This window comes from Rhinopithecus bieti, unplaced genomic scaffold, assembly GCF_001698545.2.
Source record: "Rhinopithecus bieti isolate Rb0 unplaced genomic scaffold, ASM169854v2 scaffold_73849, whole genome shotgun sequence".
In the NCBI taxonomy this organism is placed as follows: domain Eukaryota; kingdom Metazoa; phylum Chordata; class Mammalia; order Primates; family Cercopithecidae; genus Rhinopithecus; species Rhinopithecus bieti.
This window is the reverse complement of record NW_016827166.1, coordinates 1-15,162: the sequence shown is the minus strand read 5'-3', so window position 1 is coordinate 15,162 and position 15,162 is coordinate 1. Positions and strand designations below refer to the sequence as shown.

General features: G+C 48.3%; 1 long non-coding RNA gene across 2 annotated transcripts; it reads right to left on the bottom strand.

The window, feature by feature from the left end:
* Positions 1-13,407: 13,407 nt before the first annotated feature.
* LOC108523208 (uncharacterized) lies at positions 13,408-15,154 on the bottom strand. Of its 2 annotated transcripts, none has more exons than XR_001883751.1 (3): positions 15,063-15,154; positions 14,110-14,641; positions 13,408-13,548 (listed from the first exon to the last, which is right to left on the bottom strand). It is a non-coding gene; the product is annotated as an uncharacterized LOC108523208 (long non-coding RNA). The 2 variants fall into 2 exon arrangements; XR_001883752.1 differs by having other exon boundaries at positions 14,995-15,150.
* Positions 15,155-15,162: the final 8 nt, after the last annotated feature.

Genomic DNA, 15,162 nt, shown 5'->3' with positions numbered 1-15,162 from the left:
GCTCTCCTACAGTCTTTCCTGGAGGTAGTGGGTTGAATGGTGGCCCCCAAAAAGATAGGTCCAAGTTCTAACTTCTAGAACCTGTGAATGCAACCTTATTTGGAAAAAGGGTCTTCGCAAATGTAATTAAAACACCTGGAGATGAGATCATCCTGGATTTAGGATGGGCCCTAAACCCAATGACTGATATCTTTATAAGAGAAAGGAGAGGGAGACGCAGAGACGGAGAGAAGAAGGTCATTGGAGATGGAGGCGGAGATGCGGGTGAAGTGTCTGCAAACCAAGGAATGCCAAAGATTGCCAGCAAACCGCTGGGGGCCGGGAGAGAGGCCTGGCCGATTCTCCCTCACAGACAGTGGAGGGAACCACCCTGCTGACACCTCAGTTTCAGGCTTTGGGACCTCAGAATTGTAAGAGAATAAACATCTGCTGTTTTGAGCCACACGGTTTATAGTCATTTATTATGGCGGCCACGGGAAACTCACACACTGGGTATCCAAGAATGCCAGGCCTGGCTGCTCCTGAACTGGGCATCTCAGAGCTGTGTTTGCAGTAGGACACTTCAGTAGGTGATGTTTCCCTCTGGATATACCCTGAGCTCAGGGCTCCTCTTCCGCAGTGCAGCCCACTGGGTGCACCCATCTGTCTGGGCTCACAACCCCCCATGGGGCACCATATTCGTGTTGCTTGGTTTCTGACCCAGTAGGGGCAGTGAAGGCTCAGCTGTCAGTGTCCAAGTAGGATCGGATCTGATGACGCCTCCTTTTCACAGGAGTTAGTTACTCCTCCCTCCTTTCTGCTTTCAACATCCCCTGCCTTGACTTCTCTCCTTTGCATGGCATTCGTTTGTCTTAGACTATGACATCCTGAGAGAAAACTAGGCCCTGTTTGTGGCTAGGTTTGTTGTCTCCCCCAGGGGCAGAGAGCTGCTTTACATAATTGATGAAAACTTTGTTTCTGTTTTCTAACTCTCGATTCAGTGCTCTTTTCACATACTCCCAAGCTTACATGTCCCTGCCACCTTCAGAAACAAAACATGATATTAAAAGTTGCTGCTGGATATTGGGCAGCTGATATCTGACCTCATGCAGCAGAAGGGGAGGGTGAGGAATTGCCACTTGACATAGGGATCCCCTGAGCTTCCCTGACATTAACATGATGCGGGGGGGGCGGGGGCTTGATAAAAAACAAAGCACAGTCTGGAGCTCAGGGCTGCTGCTGAGAGTCTAATGGCTTCTCAGCCCCTGGTAACCTTACCCTTCAGGCCCCGCTCCTGCCTCCTCTCCTGCCTCCCACCCACAGCCAGCGCTCCACCAAACTTCACTGCCTTCCTGGAGTGCTCCTCCCTACTCTCTCCTTCGGCCCAGTCTCCTTCATCCCAGGAGACCCAGCTCACATCTCACCTGCCCTGGGGATGTGGGGCCTTCTCCCTCTGCAGAACTTCTCTTCCCCAACACTGCTCTGCAGAGCACCTGGTGTCCACCTCATCACACCCCTGCCCTGCGCCAGCAGGATCCAGGGCTACAGGCAGGTTCTGTGGGTCAGGGATGGGTCTTGCTCCTCTTCGTCACCTACGTGTTTGGAGCTTCCCCTGCACAGAGCAGTGCTCCCCAAATGATTGTGGATTTTAACTCAGTCAGGGTGATTGCTCAGTTGTGTACCAGAGAAATGGTCTTGTTGGAAAGAGCCTGCAGAATGCCAATTGCAGCCTCAGTGAAGATGATAGAAGATGCCACTAAGCAACGATGGCTTATAACTTTGTTCAGTAATAGCTAAGTTTGGCCCAAACAAGGTCAACATCTGAATAAACTATGCAGTAAGTGAAAATTGTTTTATTTATTTTATGGCATATTTATTTTAAACATCTGAATAAACTATGCAGTAAGTGAAAATTGTTTTATTTATTTTATGGCATATTTATTTTAGAATATATACAAAGTGGTCGAGGAGCCATGAATCCTTAAGAAAATATGAAAAAGACAAGTGTTTATAAAGCCATACCAGCATCCAATCAACGTCAGAAGCTTTAAGAGCTGAGAAGTGTCCAAACATCAAGTGTACTTGAGAAGTGATTTCCACTGATTTCCACTGGATTCCATTGCCCTCAAGTCGACCCTGGCCCTGCAGCCTTACTTTTGAGGATGACTTCTCCAAGAGGTCTGTCTGCCTGTCTGTCTGTTTGGGGACAGATGATTGATGAGGTCAGCAAACTGAAAGTTGTGACCTCTCCAGCCCTAAACCTTTTTCAGGTACCAGAAATGGGAATTTTTATATTATCTCATTTAACATGTCTTGGAGAGCAGGACCCCAGGGTGCTTTTGTTTTATTTTTGCTTTTGTTTCTGTTTCTGTTTTGAGATGGAGTCTCGCTCTGTTGCCCAGGCTGGAGTGCAGTGGCTCAGTCTCGGCTCACTGCAAGCTCCGCCTCCTGGGTTCACGCCATTCCCCCGCCTCAGCCTCCTGAGGACCCCAGGTTTTTAAGTCTTTGGGTTCTCTCATAGGTTTAGCACTGAGTTGTTAATCAATAAACATTTTTTGAATTTAATAAGAAAAGAAAACTCTTGGTGGGAAAGAGCTCTAAAGTTGAACTTTCTGCACCCTGACCTTGAAACCGGTCAAAGAGCCCCACCAGAGTTTGGGATCAGTAGCTCTGCCGCTACCAGCCAGTGTTTCAAATTTGCATTGTCGTATGTACAGTGGATGCCTTTAAGTAAAGCAGTCAGCATCCAGAATATCAGCAATTACTTGGAATATTTTGGTGAGATAGCCGAGTTCCCCAGCAATGAGCCTGATGTATACACACCATCCCCAGTGTTGACACTGGGAAAATGGGAGAATCTCATGATCTCCCTGAACCTGGGGCAAATGTGTTTGGTCCCTTCTTCACTGAGGCTGAACAAAGCCCGTTCCAACCCTGCAATACAGAAATGTGGCCCAAGGTGCTGAGTGAGTGGGAGGAAGTAGTCACTGCATAGGCCGCTGGCAACTGTTCGTTCAGAGTCCTTTGTTCATTTGTTTTTGCATAGACAAACCTGACCCCGTAGGCATACTCACTTCATCAGCTCCTGTGTCCCACATACCAGCAACAGAATAATGTGCCCAAGAAGTGTTCTCTGAGTGACTGAACTTTCCTGCTGTTCAGGCAGTCTAATGATGGGTCAAGAGAGCCTAAGAGGTATTTGAATTGAGGAGGATTTTGATTTCACTAGAATAACCAGACTTCAAGACATTTACCATTAACACCAACTACGTGCAGCTCTCACCATTAGTGTCTCTCTTGCTACACAAGTTTGTTGTTAAATTATATTTGTCTTTTTATTTTTTCCTGGAAAGGCAAGCTAGATGTCTAGGGGATTTGATGTCTGATAAATGCTTCTAGTTGAAGATGTATTACCAAGAAATTTAGACTCCCCAGGACTGAGTGGGGTAATGAGTGTATTTCTAGAATGGCTTCACCATTTGCTGGAAGACAGAATATGCTTCATGGCCATCTCCTACCAATTTTTGGCTCCTTACTTCTCCCCAATGCCCCACCCCTACTCTTTCCAACATCAGCTATTTTTATGTTTTCCCTAAGTCTGAAGCTTCTCGATATATGCAGTTTTGCAGAGACCCACAATATTGTTTTCTTCTAGACAGCTGAGTTCTGTGGTTCTAAGAGGAATAGCTAGTTCTAGCTTTACTGTGGAATTGAGGACATGGTGTTTGGGGTAGGTGAGAGAGACAGAAAATCATGATATGTTGGAAGTGGAAAGCACCGTGTTTCCTAAATGAGGGAAAGGGGAGAGGAGGCAGGTATTGGTGGTGAGGAAATCAGTCAGGAGACAGTTACCAGTGGATGCAAAGAAGGATAAGGGCAACAGAAATGGAGGTGCGACTACAAAGTAGTGAAAGAACGTTGGCCACCTGCTCAGGGCCAACGACCTGAAGACAAGCAGGTCAAAGCAGGGAGTTCCTGGCAGGTGAAATTTATGACAAGATAGAGTGCTTGTTGCAGTGGCTATTCTTTTTTTTTTTTTTAGAGACAGGGTCTCATTCTGTCACTTCAGTCTGGAGTGCAGTGGCTGGATCATGGCTCACTGCAGCCTTGGCCACCTGGGCTCAAGCAGTCCTTGCACCTCCGCCTCCCCGGTTGATGGGACTGCAGGCATGTGCCACCATGCCCAGCCTAGTGTCTGTTCTTCAGGTTAGCAAGAGCAGGGTGGGTCTAGGGCTCTGAGCAGGACTGGCTGATTAAATGTCTTATTCACACTGCGGAAGCTCTTCTCCCGCATGAGAGTAAGGGATAAGCCCACATCCTGTGTGGCCTCTGGATGCCCTTTGAAGCTGTATCTGAGTTCCAGCTTAGGGAGCTAGAGCCACTGGGAGGGCAGAGCAGGCACGGGAGGGTCAGAGTTGCCAGCCTTGCTTTGGTTCCACAGGTTTAAGGGACAGAATTTGCTTCAGTGGCTTTGTCCCCACTGGGTCTTGTTCCCATATTCACACCCACAGGGGTGACACTCGGAATGTGTGGAAGGAGGAGCCAGGGTGTTGGGACAGGGCAGGCTGGGGGCAAGACCACTTTTCTACCCCATGGACCTGCGAGGGGCTGGCATGCATTCAGCCCCTGCCTGTGTCTCTGGTCTGGAAGGAATTGTTGGCATTAAAGGATGTGCCAAGGACTACACTCAGGGAGCAGAGTGCAAGTGGGAGGCATAGGAGAGGATGCTGCACAGGGTGCTGGGGGCATGTGCAGCCGCTCACCTGACCTGCTGGACAGGCCTTGGCTCAGGCACTGGCCTGCGACCAGCACAGGCAGACCAGAGGAGTGGTCTCCCAGTCAGGAGTTAGGAAGTTGAGGACCAGGAGTTACTGGATTACCTAGAATACTCAGACTTAAAAAGCAAGCTGAGAAACTTGTTGTGTGTGCTTAGATGTGGTCATGTAAAGGCCTTGATGGAAAAAAAAAAAAGAGCAGAATGTAAAGTATATGTTGCAGGAGATGTGTAGACCCAGACCTGGGGTTGTGCTGTGCGTGAGGCGCCATGAGACACCCTGTTCTGGAGGAACCCGAATAGCCACACCCAGATTCTTGACTCCGGGAAGCTGTGAGATAAGAAGTATTGTTGTTCAAGCTTCTAAGTTTGGGGATAATTTGTTTTACACAGTAGATATGAAATGTAAAGCATGTTACCTGAAGGAACATGGCCTATTTGGGGACTCCCCCAGAATCCATCCTTTAGATCAGGAGCCCACCCAGGGTTTCCTTTCACCCTCTGGGGTCTGGTGACTCTCGTCCAAGATGCTCCTTCTCACCTGGCTTTAATTCCAGGGCCAGCCCGACCCCTGCCGGGGCCAAATCAGGTCTTTCTGCTACCAGAAAGTTCCTGAGCACAACTGAGCTGTCGTCTCACTGGAGAAGTCGTCCCCAGCTGGCGATCAACAGAGTGGATTTACAACTGTGCCCATGCCCTCTTGTCAGTCACCAAAACATGAACTTGGTTGTCACTGTTTGGTCCTCAGAAGCGCCGTCAGTTTGGAGTACATGGGAAATGTCCAACTTCTGGAGCTCAGCAGCTGGTAGTTACGCCTCATGAAGCCAGGCCCTGGAGCTTAGCCAGCCACCCTCTAGGACTTGCTGTGTCATCTCCCTATATCATCGTCATGAGTCACAGAGAACAGACAGACAAGTGCAGGTCTGTTCCCTAGGGAGTCAGTCCTGAGGAAGTATTTGTTGAATAAATAAAGATTTTCCCTTACATGACTGATAGTACGCTATATTTATAGTTGTATGTCTCACTTCTCTGTTTAGCACTGTCCTTGAGTGTCTCTGGGCCCGTGAGCTGTCTTTGTAGGTCTGCATCACACACCAGCTCATGGCGGCCGCTCGTGGCCGTGCCATCCTCAGCCTTGTCTGCACTCTGCCCTGCCCAGCATGGCCTGTGGCACATATTTGCTTTGTAAAACTTCTTTACTGCACCTGTATTTGGAGAGCATTTTCTCTATTAATAATAATGGTGAGATGTACATACACTTTTCTTATTTTTTTCTTTCTCTTTTTTTTTTTTTTTGAGTCTGTTGCCAGGCTGGAGTGCAGTGGCGTAATCTCGGCTCACTACAACCTTCGCCTCCCGGGTTCAAGCGATTCTCCTGCCTCAGCGTCCCGAGTAGCTGGGACTATAGGTGCGCACCACCACGCCCAGCTAATTTTTGTATATTTAGTAGAGACAGAGTTTTACCATGTTGGCCAGGATGGTCTTGATCTCTTCACCTCATGATCCGCCCGCCTTGGCTTCCCAAAGTGCTTGGGATTACAGGCACAAGTCACTGCGCCTGGCCTTACATTTTCATTTGCGTGTGTATCTATTTGCTTATGATTGATGCCCAAAAGTGGACTCCTTGGGTTAAAAGGCAGTGAGAAAGAAAACAGCAGCCCCTGACATGCAGGAGCTGGGCCCTATATTCTGCTAAATATAAACTACGTCATGGAACATAACGTGTCAGGCAAGTCCACCCCGACCATGAGGGATCGAGGCAGGAATAAGCCCCCTCCTGCCTCAGCGTCCCGAGTAGCTGGGACTACAGGTGCGCACCACCACGCCCAGCTAATTTTTGTATATTTAGTAGAGACAGGGTTTCACCATGTTGGCCAGGATGCTCTTGATCTCTTCACCTCATGATCCACCCACCTTGGCTTCCCAAAGTGCTTGGGATTACAGGCACAAGTCACTGCGCCTGGCCTTACATTTTTCATTTGCATGTGTATCTATTTGCTTATGATTGATGCCCAAAAGTGGACTCCTTGGGTTAAAAGGCAGTGAGAAAGAGAACACCAGCCCCTGACATGCAGGAGCTGGGCCCTGTATTCTGCTAAATATAAACTATGTCATGGAACATAACGTGTCAGGCACGTCCACCCCGATCATGAGGGATCAAGGCAGGAATAAGCCCCTCCAGACTCACATCTGAACACAAATGCACCCTCCCTGCCAAAGAAGCCCTGATGCCCCGTGCTGCCTGCCTGAGCACTGCGGCTGCCTTGCGGGGCAGCTCTTGCCTGGCTTCCTTCCTCCTGCTTGTAAAGAAAGACTCCTGACTCTAGAGCTAGCCCCACTTCCTGACAGCATCCATCCAAGCAGAGCCCGGGTTCCTCAAACCCCCTTGCAGGTCACCCAAGCCCTAATCCTATCATCGTGTCTTTCTAACAACCTTACTGAGTGGAACACACGAGGCTCCCCAGGGCATGTGTTTTTCCTTGCTGCAACGAGAAACAAGCCCAGTCTATTAGCCCACAGTGTGTTCCAGTGGTCTCTGATTGAGGGGTAGGGGAGAACATGATTAAGACATGTTAAGCCAAATTCTTTTTCCAAGAGGTTGCACCAATTTACATTCCCACCTGCAGCTGAATCTGCATCGTCTTCCTTCCAGAATTGTTGAGAAGATCAAATTAAATGAAATGAGGTGGTTTGACCAAACAAAGGCCTTTCTCCATGGGGAAGTTACTCTTCCTCAACAGAGAGCACCTTTCCAGGATCTTACACCTGGAGGGGAGTTAGCCCTAAAGACCAAGGTTGGTGTTCAAAAGAGATGGCAAATTTCACATCTCAAACGCCATCGCTCCAAATTCACTCATTCAATGAATATCAGTGTCTATGATGTGCCTTGGGGATAGATCAGTGAATAAATCAATGAAACCTCTGCCCTTTTAAACTAAGATTTATAGCAAGAAAGATGGTTGATAAATCTAAAATATGCATAAATAATGGTGACATATTATTTGGTGCTGACCAATACCATAAAGAAAACTGGAGAGTGAGGGCGAGGAAGGCCCCTGGCAAGGGCAGACGGATTGGTCTTGGCCAGTGACCAGGGCCTCATGTCAGGGGGAGGCCATGTGGAAATGAGGGCTGTTTGGGGAGTGAGGGGGGAAAACCCATTGAGTCACATCCACCTCTGACTATATTGTGTTCTTTGTCAGCTTAGAAAATACTGCATATTTAATCCAGTTACCAACATCATTTTAAAATGAAATTTGACAAGTGGATTCTAATACTCACCTGCAAGAGAAAATGTCCAGGAATAGCTTTACATTTTAAGAGCTGTAGCAATTAAGGCTGGGCAAGGTGGCTCATGCCTGTAATCGCAACACTTTGGGAGGCCTAGGTGGGTGGATCATGGGGTCAAGAGTTCAAGACCAGCCTGGCCAAGATGGTGAAACCCCATCTCTACTAAAACTAAAGAAAATTATCTGGGCATGGTGGCGGGCGCCTGTAGTCCCAGCTACTTGGGAGGCTGAAGCAGGAGAATCGCTTGAACCAGGGAGATGAGGGTTGCAGTGAGCCGAGATCACACCACTGCACTCCATCTCAAAAAAAAAAAAAGAAAAGAAAAGAAAAAAAAGAACAATAGCAATTAAAAAGGCAGAGATGGAGCAATGGAACAAAATGTAGGTCTGAAAAAAGCCCATGTATATTGGGGATTATGGGATTTTTGAATGGGCGGGAAAAGGGAATAGACTGGTGTTTAGAGAACTGATTACAAAGGTGGAAAAAAATATTTTGGCAGCTCTGTTTTTCATCATTAACAAACACAAATTTCACAAGGATTTTTTATTTTTTCTTTTTGAGATGGAGTCTTACTCTTCGCCCAGGCTGAAGTACAGTGTGGCACAATCATGGCTCACTGCAACCTCTGCCTCCCAGGTTCAAGCGATTCTTCTGCCTCAGCCTCCCAAGTAGCTGGGACTACAGGCATGTGCCACCACACCCAGCTAATTTTTGTATTTTTGGTAAGGACAGGGTTTCACCATATTGGCCAGGCTGGTCTTGAACTCCCGACCTCATGATCCACCTGCCTCGGCCTCCTAAAGTGCTGGGATTATAGGCATGAGCCACCACACCTGGACAGATTTCACAAGGATTTTTAAAAAGCTAAACATTTAGGGCCGGGCGCATTGTCTCATTCTTGTTGCCCAGGCTGGAGTGCAATGGCATGATCTCAGCTCACTGCAACCTCCACCTCCCAAGTTCAAGCGATTCTCCTGCCTCAGCCTCCCAAGTAGCTGGGACTACAGGTGCCTGCCACCACACCCGGCTGATTTTTTGTTGTTATTATATTTTTAGCAAAGATGGGGTTTCACCATGTTGGCCATGATGGTCTCAATCTCTTGACCTTGTGATCTGCCCCCCTCAGCCTCCCAGAGTGCTTGATTACAGGTGTGAATCATTGCGCCCAGCCAGGAAGAATTTTTTAAAGGTTAAAATATATATATATATATGTGTGTGTGTGTGTATATACATGTCAACTAAAATTGGCTTACAATTCTAACTCTCCTTAATAATTATAGAACACTTAACTAGGGTCCCTAGATGAATTATCAGGCATTGTCAAGACTATTTGCCTTAAAAAGGGTCCAATATATTGCTCCCTTTGGGAAATGCTAGTGCACACCACAGATGGTGCAGGAACCCACTGGCAGAGTGGCCACTCTCTCTCCCACCCCATCATTGACATGACAAACAGCATCCCCACTTTTTACACTAGACCAGACCATGAAGAAACTAAGCTATGCTTCATTTTATGCAAATCCATTGCAACCAGATTTGTAAGCCATCGTGTGCGATGTAATGATTTGTTTTTACCAAACTATACAGTAACATTTTTGGTTCCACATCTAAGAGCCAGGAACAGCCAGAAAGTGTTGGTTAGCTGATCCAGCTGTAAGGCACAGTCCCCTGCTCCGGTTCTGACAAGTACTGATGGCCACGCCTGGGAACTGAGGCAGCAAAGACCCTTCTCAGTGGCCACTCAGCCAGACGTCACGCAGGCCTGCGGTGCTGCTCATGGCCATTCAGATACAGCTGCAAGGCCTGGAGGCCACACTTCAAAAATGGCCACAGGCAATTCTTATTCTTCTCCTCTGCCTCTTCCCACTATTTCTCTGTTTTCAATTCCTCTTTCTTATTTTGCACACAGAGTTCCCTGAGATATGCTTAACTCAGCTGGCTTAGCCATAGTCCAGCACAGGGCACTCAGCTGTGCCCTGTTCTCAAAGCAGCCCCATCACAGGCTGCTGGGCTTCCTAGAGCCAGCATCCTTATGCAGCTGTCACTTATCTAATACAGGTGCCACTAACTATGTGTGGCTATTTCAAGTCGTTTATTAAAAGTAAATGAAAAATTTAAAAATCCAGTCCCTCCATTGCACCAGTCACATTTCAAGTGCTCAGTAAGCACACGTGGCTTGTGGCAGCCATGCTGGATCCAGGTCCAGAACATTCCACGGTGGCCAGAAGTGCTCCTGGACAGTGCTGCTGCTATCCCCAGCACTGAGGACAGTGGTTGCAAGTTATCCTCCCCTACAGCTTTGTTGATTGGCATGTCTGCAGAGCACAATGACAGTGACTGTTCCCCAGACCTTACCATCGGGGCTATTACCAAACTTGTCAGTCCTTGCTTATACTTATAAGATTTTTTTTTTTTGGCGTGAATTTGCAAGTGTTTAATTATCAGTGAGGCTGAGCATGTCTCATATTCTTGTGGCCAAGTGTATTCTTTTTTCTGAGGCAACATTTATATCCTTTGTCATTTTCTACTGTTTTTTTTTTTTTATCTCATTCTTTGAAAAGTTTCTTTGATAAGGTCCTGTGCATATTGAGAACAAAGGTCACCATTTTTTCTATGAGCTAAGAGGCCTCAAGCTTAGTGGAGTGGGCAGTTAAGAAGTGTGAACATTTGTGTGCTTTGACCCACTTGCAATAATTTATTCTCCAAAAATAACTAAAAGTTCAATAGAAGGCAAGAGCTGTGTGTCCAGTGGTATTCATTTAAAAAGAAAAAAAAAAAAAGGAAACAGGCTGGGTGGGGTGGCTCATGCCTTTGGCAGGCTGAGGCAGGAGGATGGCTTGAGCCCAGCAGTTTGAGACTAGGCTGGGAAGCACAGTGAGACCTCGTCTCTATAAAACTTTAAAAACTTCTTTTTTTTTTAGACGGAGTCTCGTTCTGTCACCTAGGCTGGAGTGCAGTGGCGCGATCTCGGCTCACTGCAAACTCTGCCTCCCGGGTTTACACCATTGTCCTGCCTCAGCCTCCCGAGTAGATGGGACTACAGGCTTCTGCCACCACGTCTGGCTAATTTTTTGTATTTTTAGTAGAGACAGAGTTTCACCGTGTTAGCCAGGATGGTCTCGATCTCCTGACCTTGTGATCCACCTGCCTTGGCCTCCCAAATGCTGGGATTACAGGCGTGAGCCACTGCACCCAGCCAAAAGATTTTACAACTTTTAAAGAATGGGAAACAACCAACCTCTACAGTTGAAAATTATTTTGGGATAATATGCACCATGGAAAATGCTTCCGATACAATATTGAGTGAAATAAGCCAAATGCAAACTTGCTACATGGGAATAACAGCCACAGAGAAATATGCAAATTTCCTCATGCAAACAGCCTCTTCCTGGAAAAGAATATGGAAAAATAGAAGCAGCGAGATGTGTAACAGGTGGAGTTGCAGGAGACCCTTCTACCAATAAACTTAATTAATCAGGAGATAAAGTGTCCAGAGGTGGAGAGGGATGGAAGCAAGTAGGCAGAGGTGCACGTGTGCCCCAAGAGAAGATATTCACTGGGCATTGCTCCACGTACTGGAAAGGAACCCTCCACCCCATCCGGGTGCCCCAGCATCAGTCACAGGGCACAACTTTGTGATGTTTGTCATGGCCGTCTCTGATTTGTTTCTATTTTTCTTAACATTTTTCTTTGAATTGACTTTACATCTGATCCTTGTTTTTACTTTTCACATCATAAATACCAGTACAATTAATAAAATAAAAAAACTTTTCGTCAGAGTGCTCTAATTATTACATCACCCCCAGAAGTGCACACGCCAGGGTCTGGGAAACGCAAGAGAATAAAGGAACTACATGTTGGCTTGACCCTTTTGTTCTGTTGAATGAGCTCAGTTTAGATGGTGCCCAAGCCAACAGAGGAGCTTCCTGGACACAGCCTGTTTGTGGCTTTGCCCTGAGCCCCCTGCCATGTCAGCAAGGCTGCAAATGTCTGGAGCCACACTGAGCAGATGCTGGGCCTCCAGCTTGGCAGGGCTCTCAGCCATGGACACTGGGTGGAGCGCCTGGTGTTAGAGGCCACTGACTACTGATAATGATTTAGCAAAGTACAAGAAATGGTTTCTTTCTGGAAAGAGTCTCTTACCCAAAATTAAGTAGTGGGTAAGATAAATATTCTTAGGAATGAAGCTCCTGCATAAAAGCACCAGCTCTGGGAGAACTGTGACAAGCAAACGGCACAGATGCTGGGTGACAACCATGGCCCCCAAGCCTGGTTGCAGCTCCCCAGCATCCAGAGGACACCTATTTTCTAGCTGGAAAAACCTGAAGAAATCGTTACTACCAGAAGTGGGGGTACGAGTCTCCAGCTTCCACTTCCACGTTCCCACGTTATCTGCCTGGCTGCTCTCCACAGAGTGGGTGGACACGGAGAAACAGGAGCACAGCATTCAAAAGGGATTTGCTCAAATCCAAGGTTATCCATGGACATGACTTACCTTTTCTTAGGGTTAGCACACGCTGTTTCATTGCCAGAAATATTAAAAATAGGATCTGGGAAAGAGGGGCTTGGTTTGCTAGTTTGCATGGCAGCAACAGTGGGCACAAGGTCGTGACTTTCTGCTCCCAGCAGCTGCTGTGGTTGGTTCCGTGACAACTCGGAGGGTGACTGTGTGCTCAAGCCGTGGGCACCTCACACACAGATGTGAGTGTCTCAGGCAGGCAAATGCTGCCTGTTGTTCCTGAGTTCCATGTTGGTCTCAGACCGTATCTTCATGCCTGCCCTCTCTCCCCATCTGAGCTCTAGGTCAAACGTCTGGTGTGTTGTCTAGGCCCCCGATTCTCTCCCGAACGTGCGGATGCAACACTAGACATTTGACCTGGGGATCAGAAGTCCCGCATGCATCTCACTGGGCTAACTCAAGGAGTCAGCAGGGCTGCGTTCCTTCTGGGGGCTCCAGGGGAGAATCTGTATCCTGTGTCTTCCAGCTTCCAGTGGCTGCAGCAGTCCTTGGGCTGTGGCCCCTTCCTCCATCTTCAAAGCTAGCTGCACAGCATCTTTAAATCTCTCTGACCTTGCTTCCATCATCATCTCTCCGCTGACATTTGAGGACCCTTGTGATTCCACTGGGCCAACCTAAGTCATCAAGTCTACCCTCCTTATCTGGGGTCAGCTAGTTGGCAACCTTAATCTTCCCTGCAACCTTGATTTCCCCTTTGTTATATAAGCCACTGTAGTCACAGATTCCAGCAATTGTGACAGGGACATCTCTGAGGGGCTATTATTTTGCCACCACAGATGTTAATTAATATTACACAAAAAAAGGAATGGAGTTTTCTGTTAAACAGTTTTATTTCCAAAGGGACATACAGCTGTTGATACATGAAGGTACTTTCCAGAAGAGGAATCTTATATTCAGAGTTCTCCAAAGTGATGTCACCACAGAACCTCCTTCCACAGAGTTGCTCCCAGGCCCAACGGTTGGGAGGAACACACTTTGGGAAACACTGTGACAAAGCCAGAGTGCCCCAGGTTTTCAATAAGGCACTTACAAGGTTCCCTCACGATAGCTGTGTGTATGACAAGGAGAAACGCACTGGATGACCTTATTATTAAGTGGACTTTCGACTATTCGAGAGCCAATAAACAGAACGATGGCAACCTGGGAGCAGAGTCTACAGTGGGTGCCATCGGGCTTCCTCCTTGTCCAAGGGATGAATGACGACTTTCTCATTCACTTAAGTATTTGCAGTTAGTGCCAACAGTAGGCAGTCAATACTCTGGGTAACTAGGATCTTGACAAGCTTGGGAGACCATGGGAGTGCTCCGGGCCCGCAGCACCACTGAGCATAGTGTAACTCACCCACCTCTAAAGCCTTTGCCCTTAGATGGTGTCCTGCCACGCGGCTCTTTTGGGAAGAGTTTGACACGCGCTCGGCTTATATGGGGTGGTTAGTTGGGTGGGTCGCTCCCCCCTCTGAAGGCTCAAGCCCTGCAGAGGAGCCTAAATCTTTCATGCTTTTACAGCTTTGTACTTAGGAGGAAAAAATGCTAGAAGATGAGCTAACCTGGTACTTTAGAATCGTTTCAGTTGTAACTGGGATCTTTCTCCAAGCCCAAAATGTGAGTGTTCCCATTTCCCAGTCCCAGAAGCCCCAGTAGTGGACTGCACACTTTCTGCCCAAATGACAAGCTCCCATCGACTGAGCGGCATCATTTAACCTGTGTTTAAAAGCAGAGTCTTTGCCAGGCATTCCAGGACACTGAAAGACTGAGATGAGCAATGCACACTTCCTACCTGGAGTGCACTGCAGTCTCTGGGGTCACTGGTGACCGAGGCCCTCACAGGGTCCTCCCACCCACCGGGCAGCAACCGTGCCAGCCTCAGCTGGGAATCGAGGGTGTGCCCATCATGGCTGCCCACTCTTCTTGCAGCTGAGAGGAGTCAAGTGACTTAGTTCTGGTCTCCCAGGAAAGTGGTTTCTTCCACACAAGACAGGCTCGCAAGGCGGCTTGTGCTCCTCCTCCTTCCTGGTGGAGTGCAGCCATCTGTGGCGTGAAAGGGCCAGTCTCAAAGACGAGATGGCTTCCAGCTGCTTCCTGCCAAGCAGGAAGAGGGAAACACACAAGGTGCTGGTGGCTTTGGGCAGCTGAACACACCCGGGGATGTCAGCTTCCAGCTTCCTTGTTTAGGGAGGCTGAGTGGCTGGGGGCGCGACACAGACCTGCAGGGGTTTACGGGCTGCAGCCAGTATGCCCTGGCTGGGGTCTCCCTTCAGACCCACCCCCACCCTGGCCATCTGCCTGAAACCCAGGAGGTTGGCTGGGGAGCCGGTGAGAAGCTACTCTGGGGTAGGAGACAGGGCGTCACTTGCACTCTGTCCTCAGGGTCCCCGTGCAGTCCCTGCCCTTCCGGCCCGGGGTGGGAGTGTGCTGCAGCCTCGGGCGCTGACCTGCAGCCTGTCACCTGCGCCAACGCCCCTTAACGCCCTCCTCCTCATCCCCATTTTCCGGTGCCCACCAGTCTCCTCGTGCTGACGGACGACTCAGTGTGGCTCCCCAGAGCTGCTCTGCGGACTGCACCGGTGGAGGGGCCCATACTTTCTGAACAGCCGCTTGGA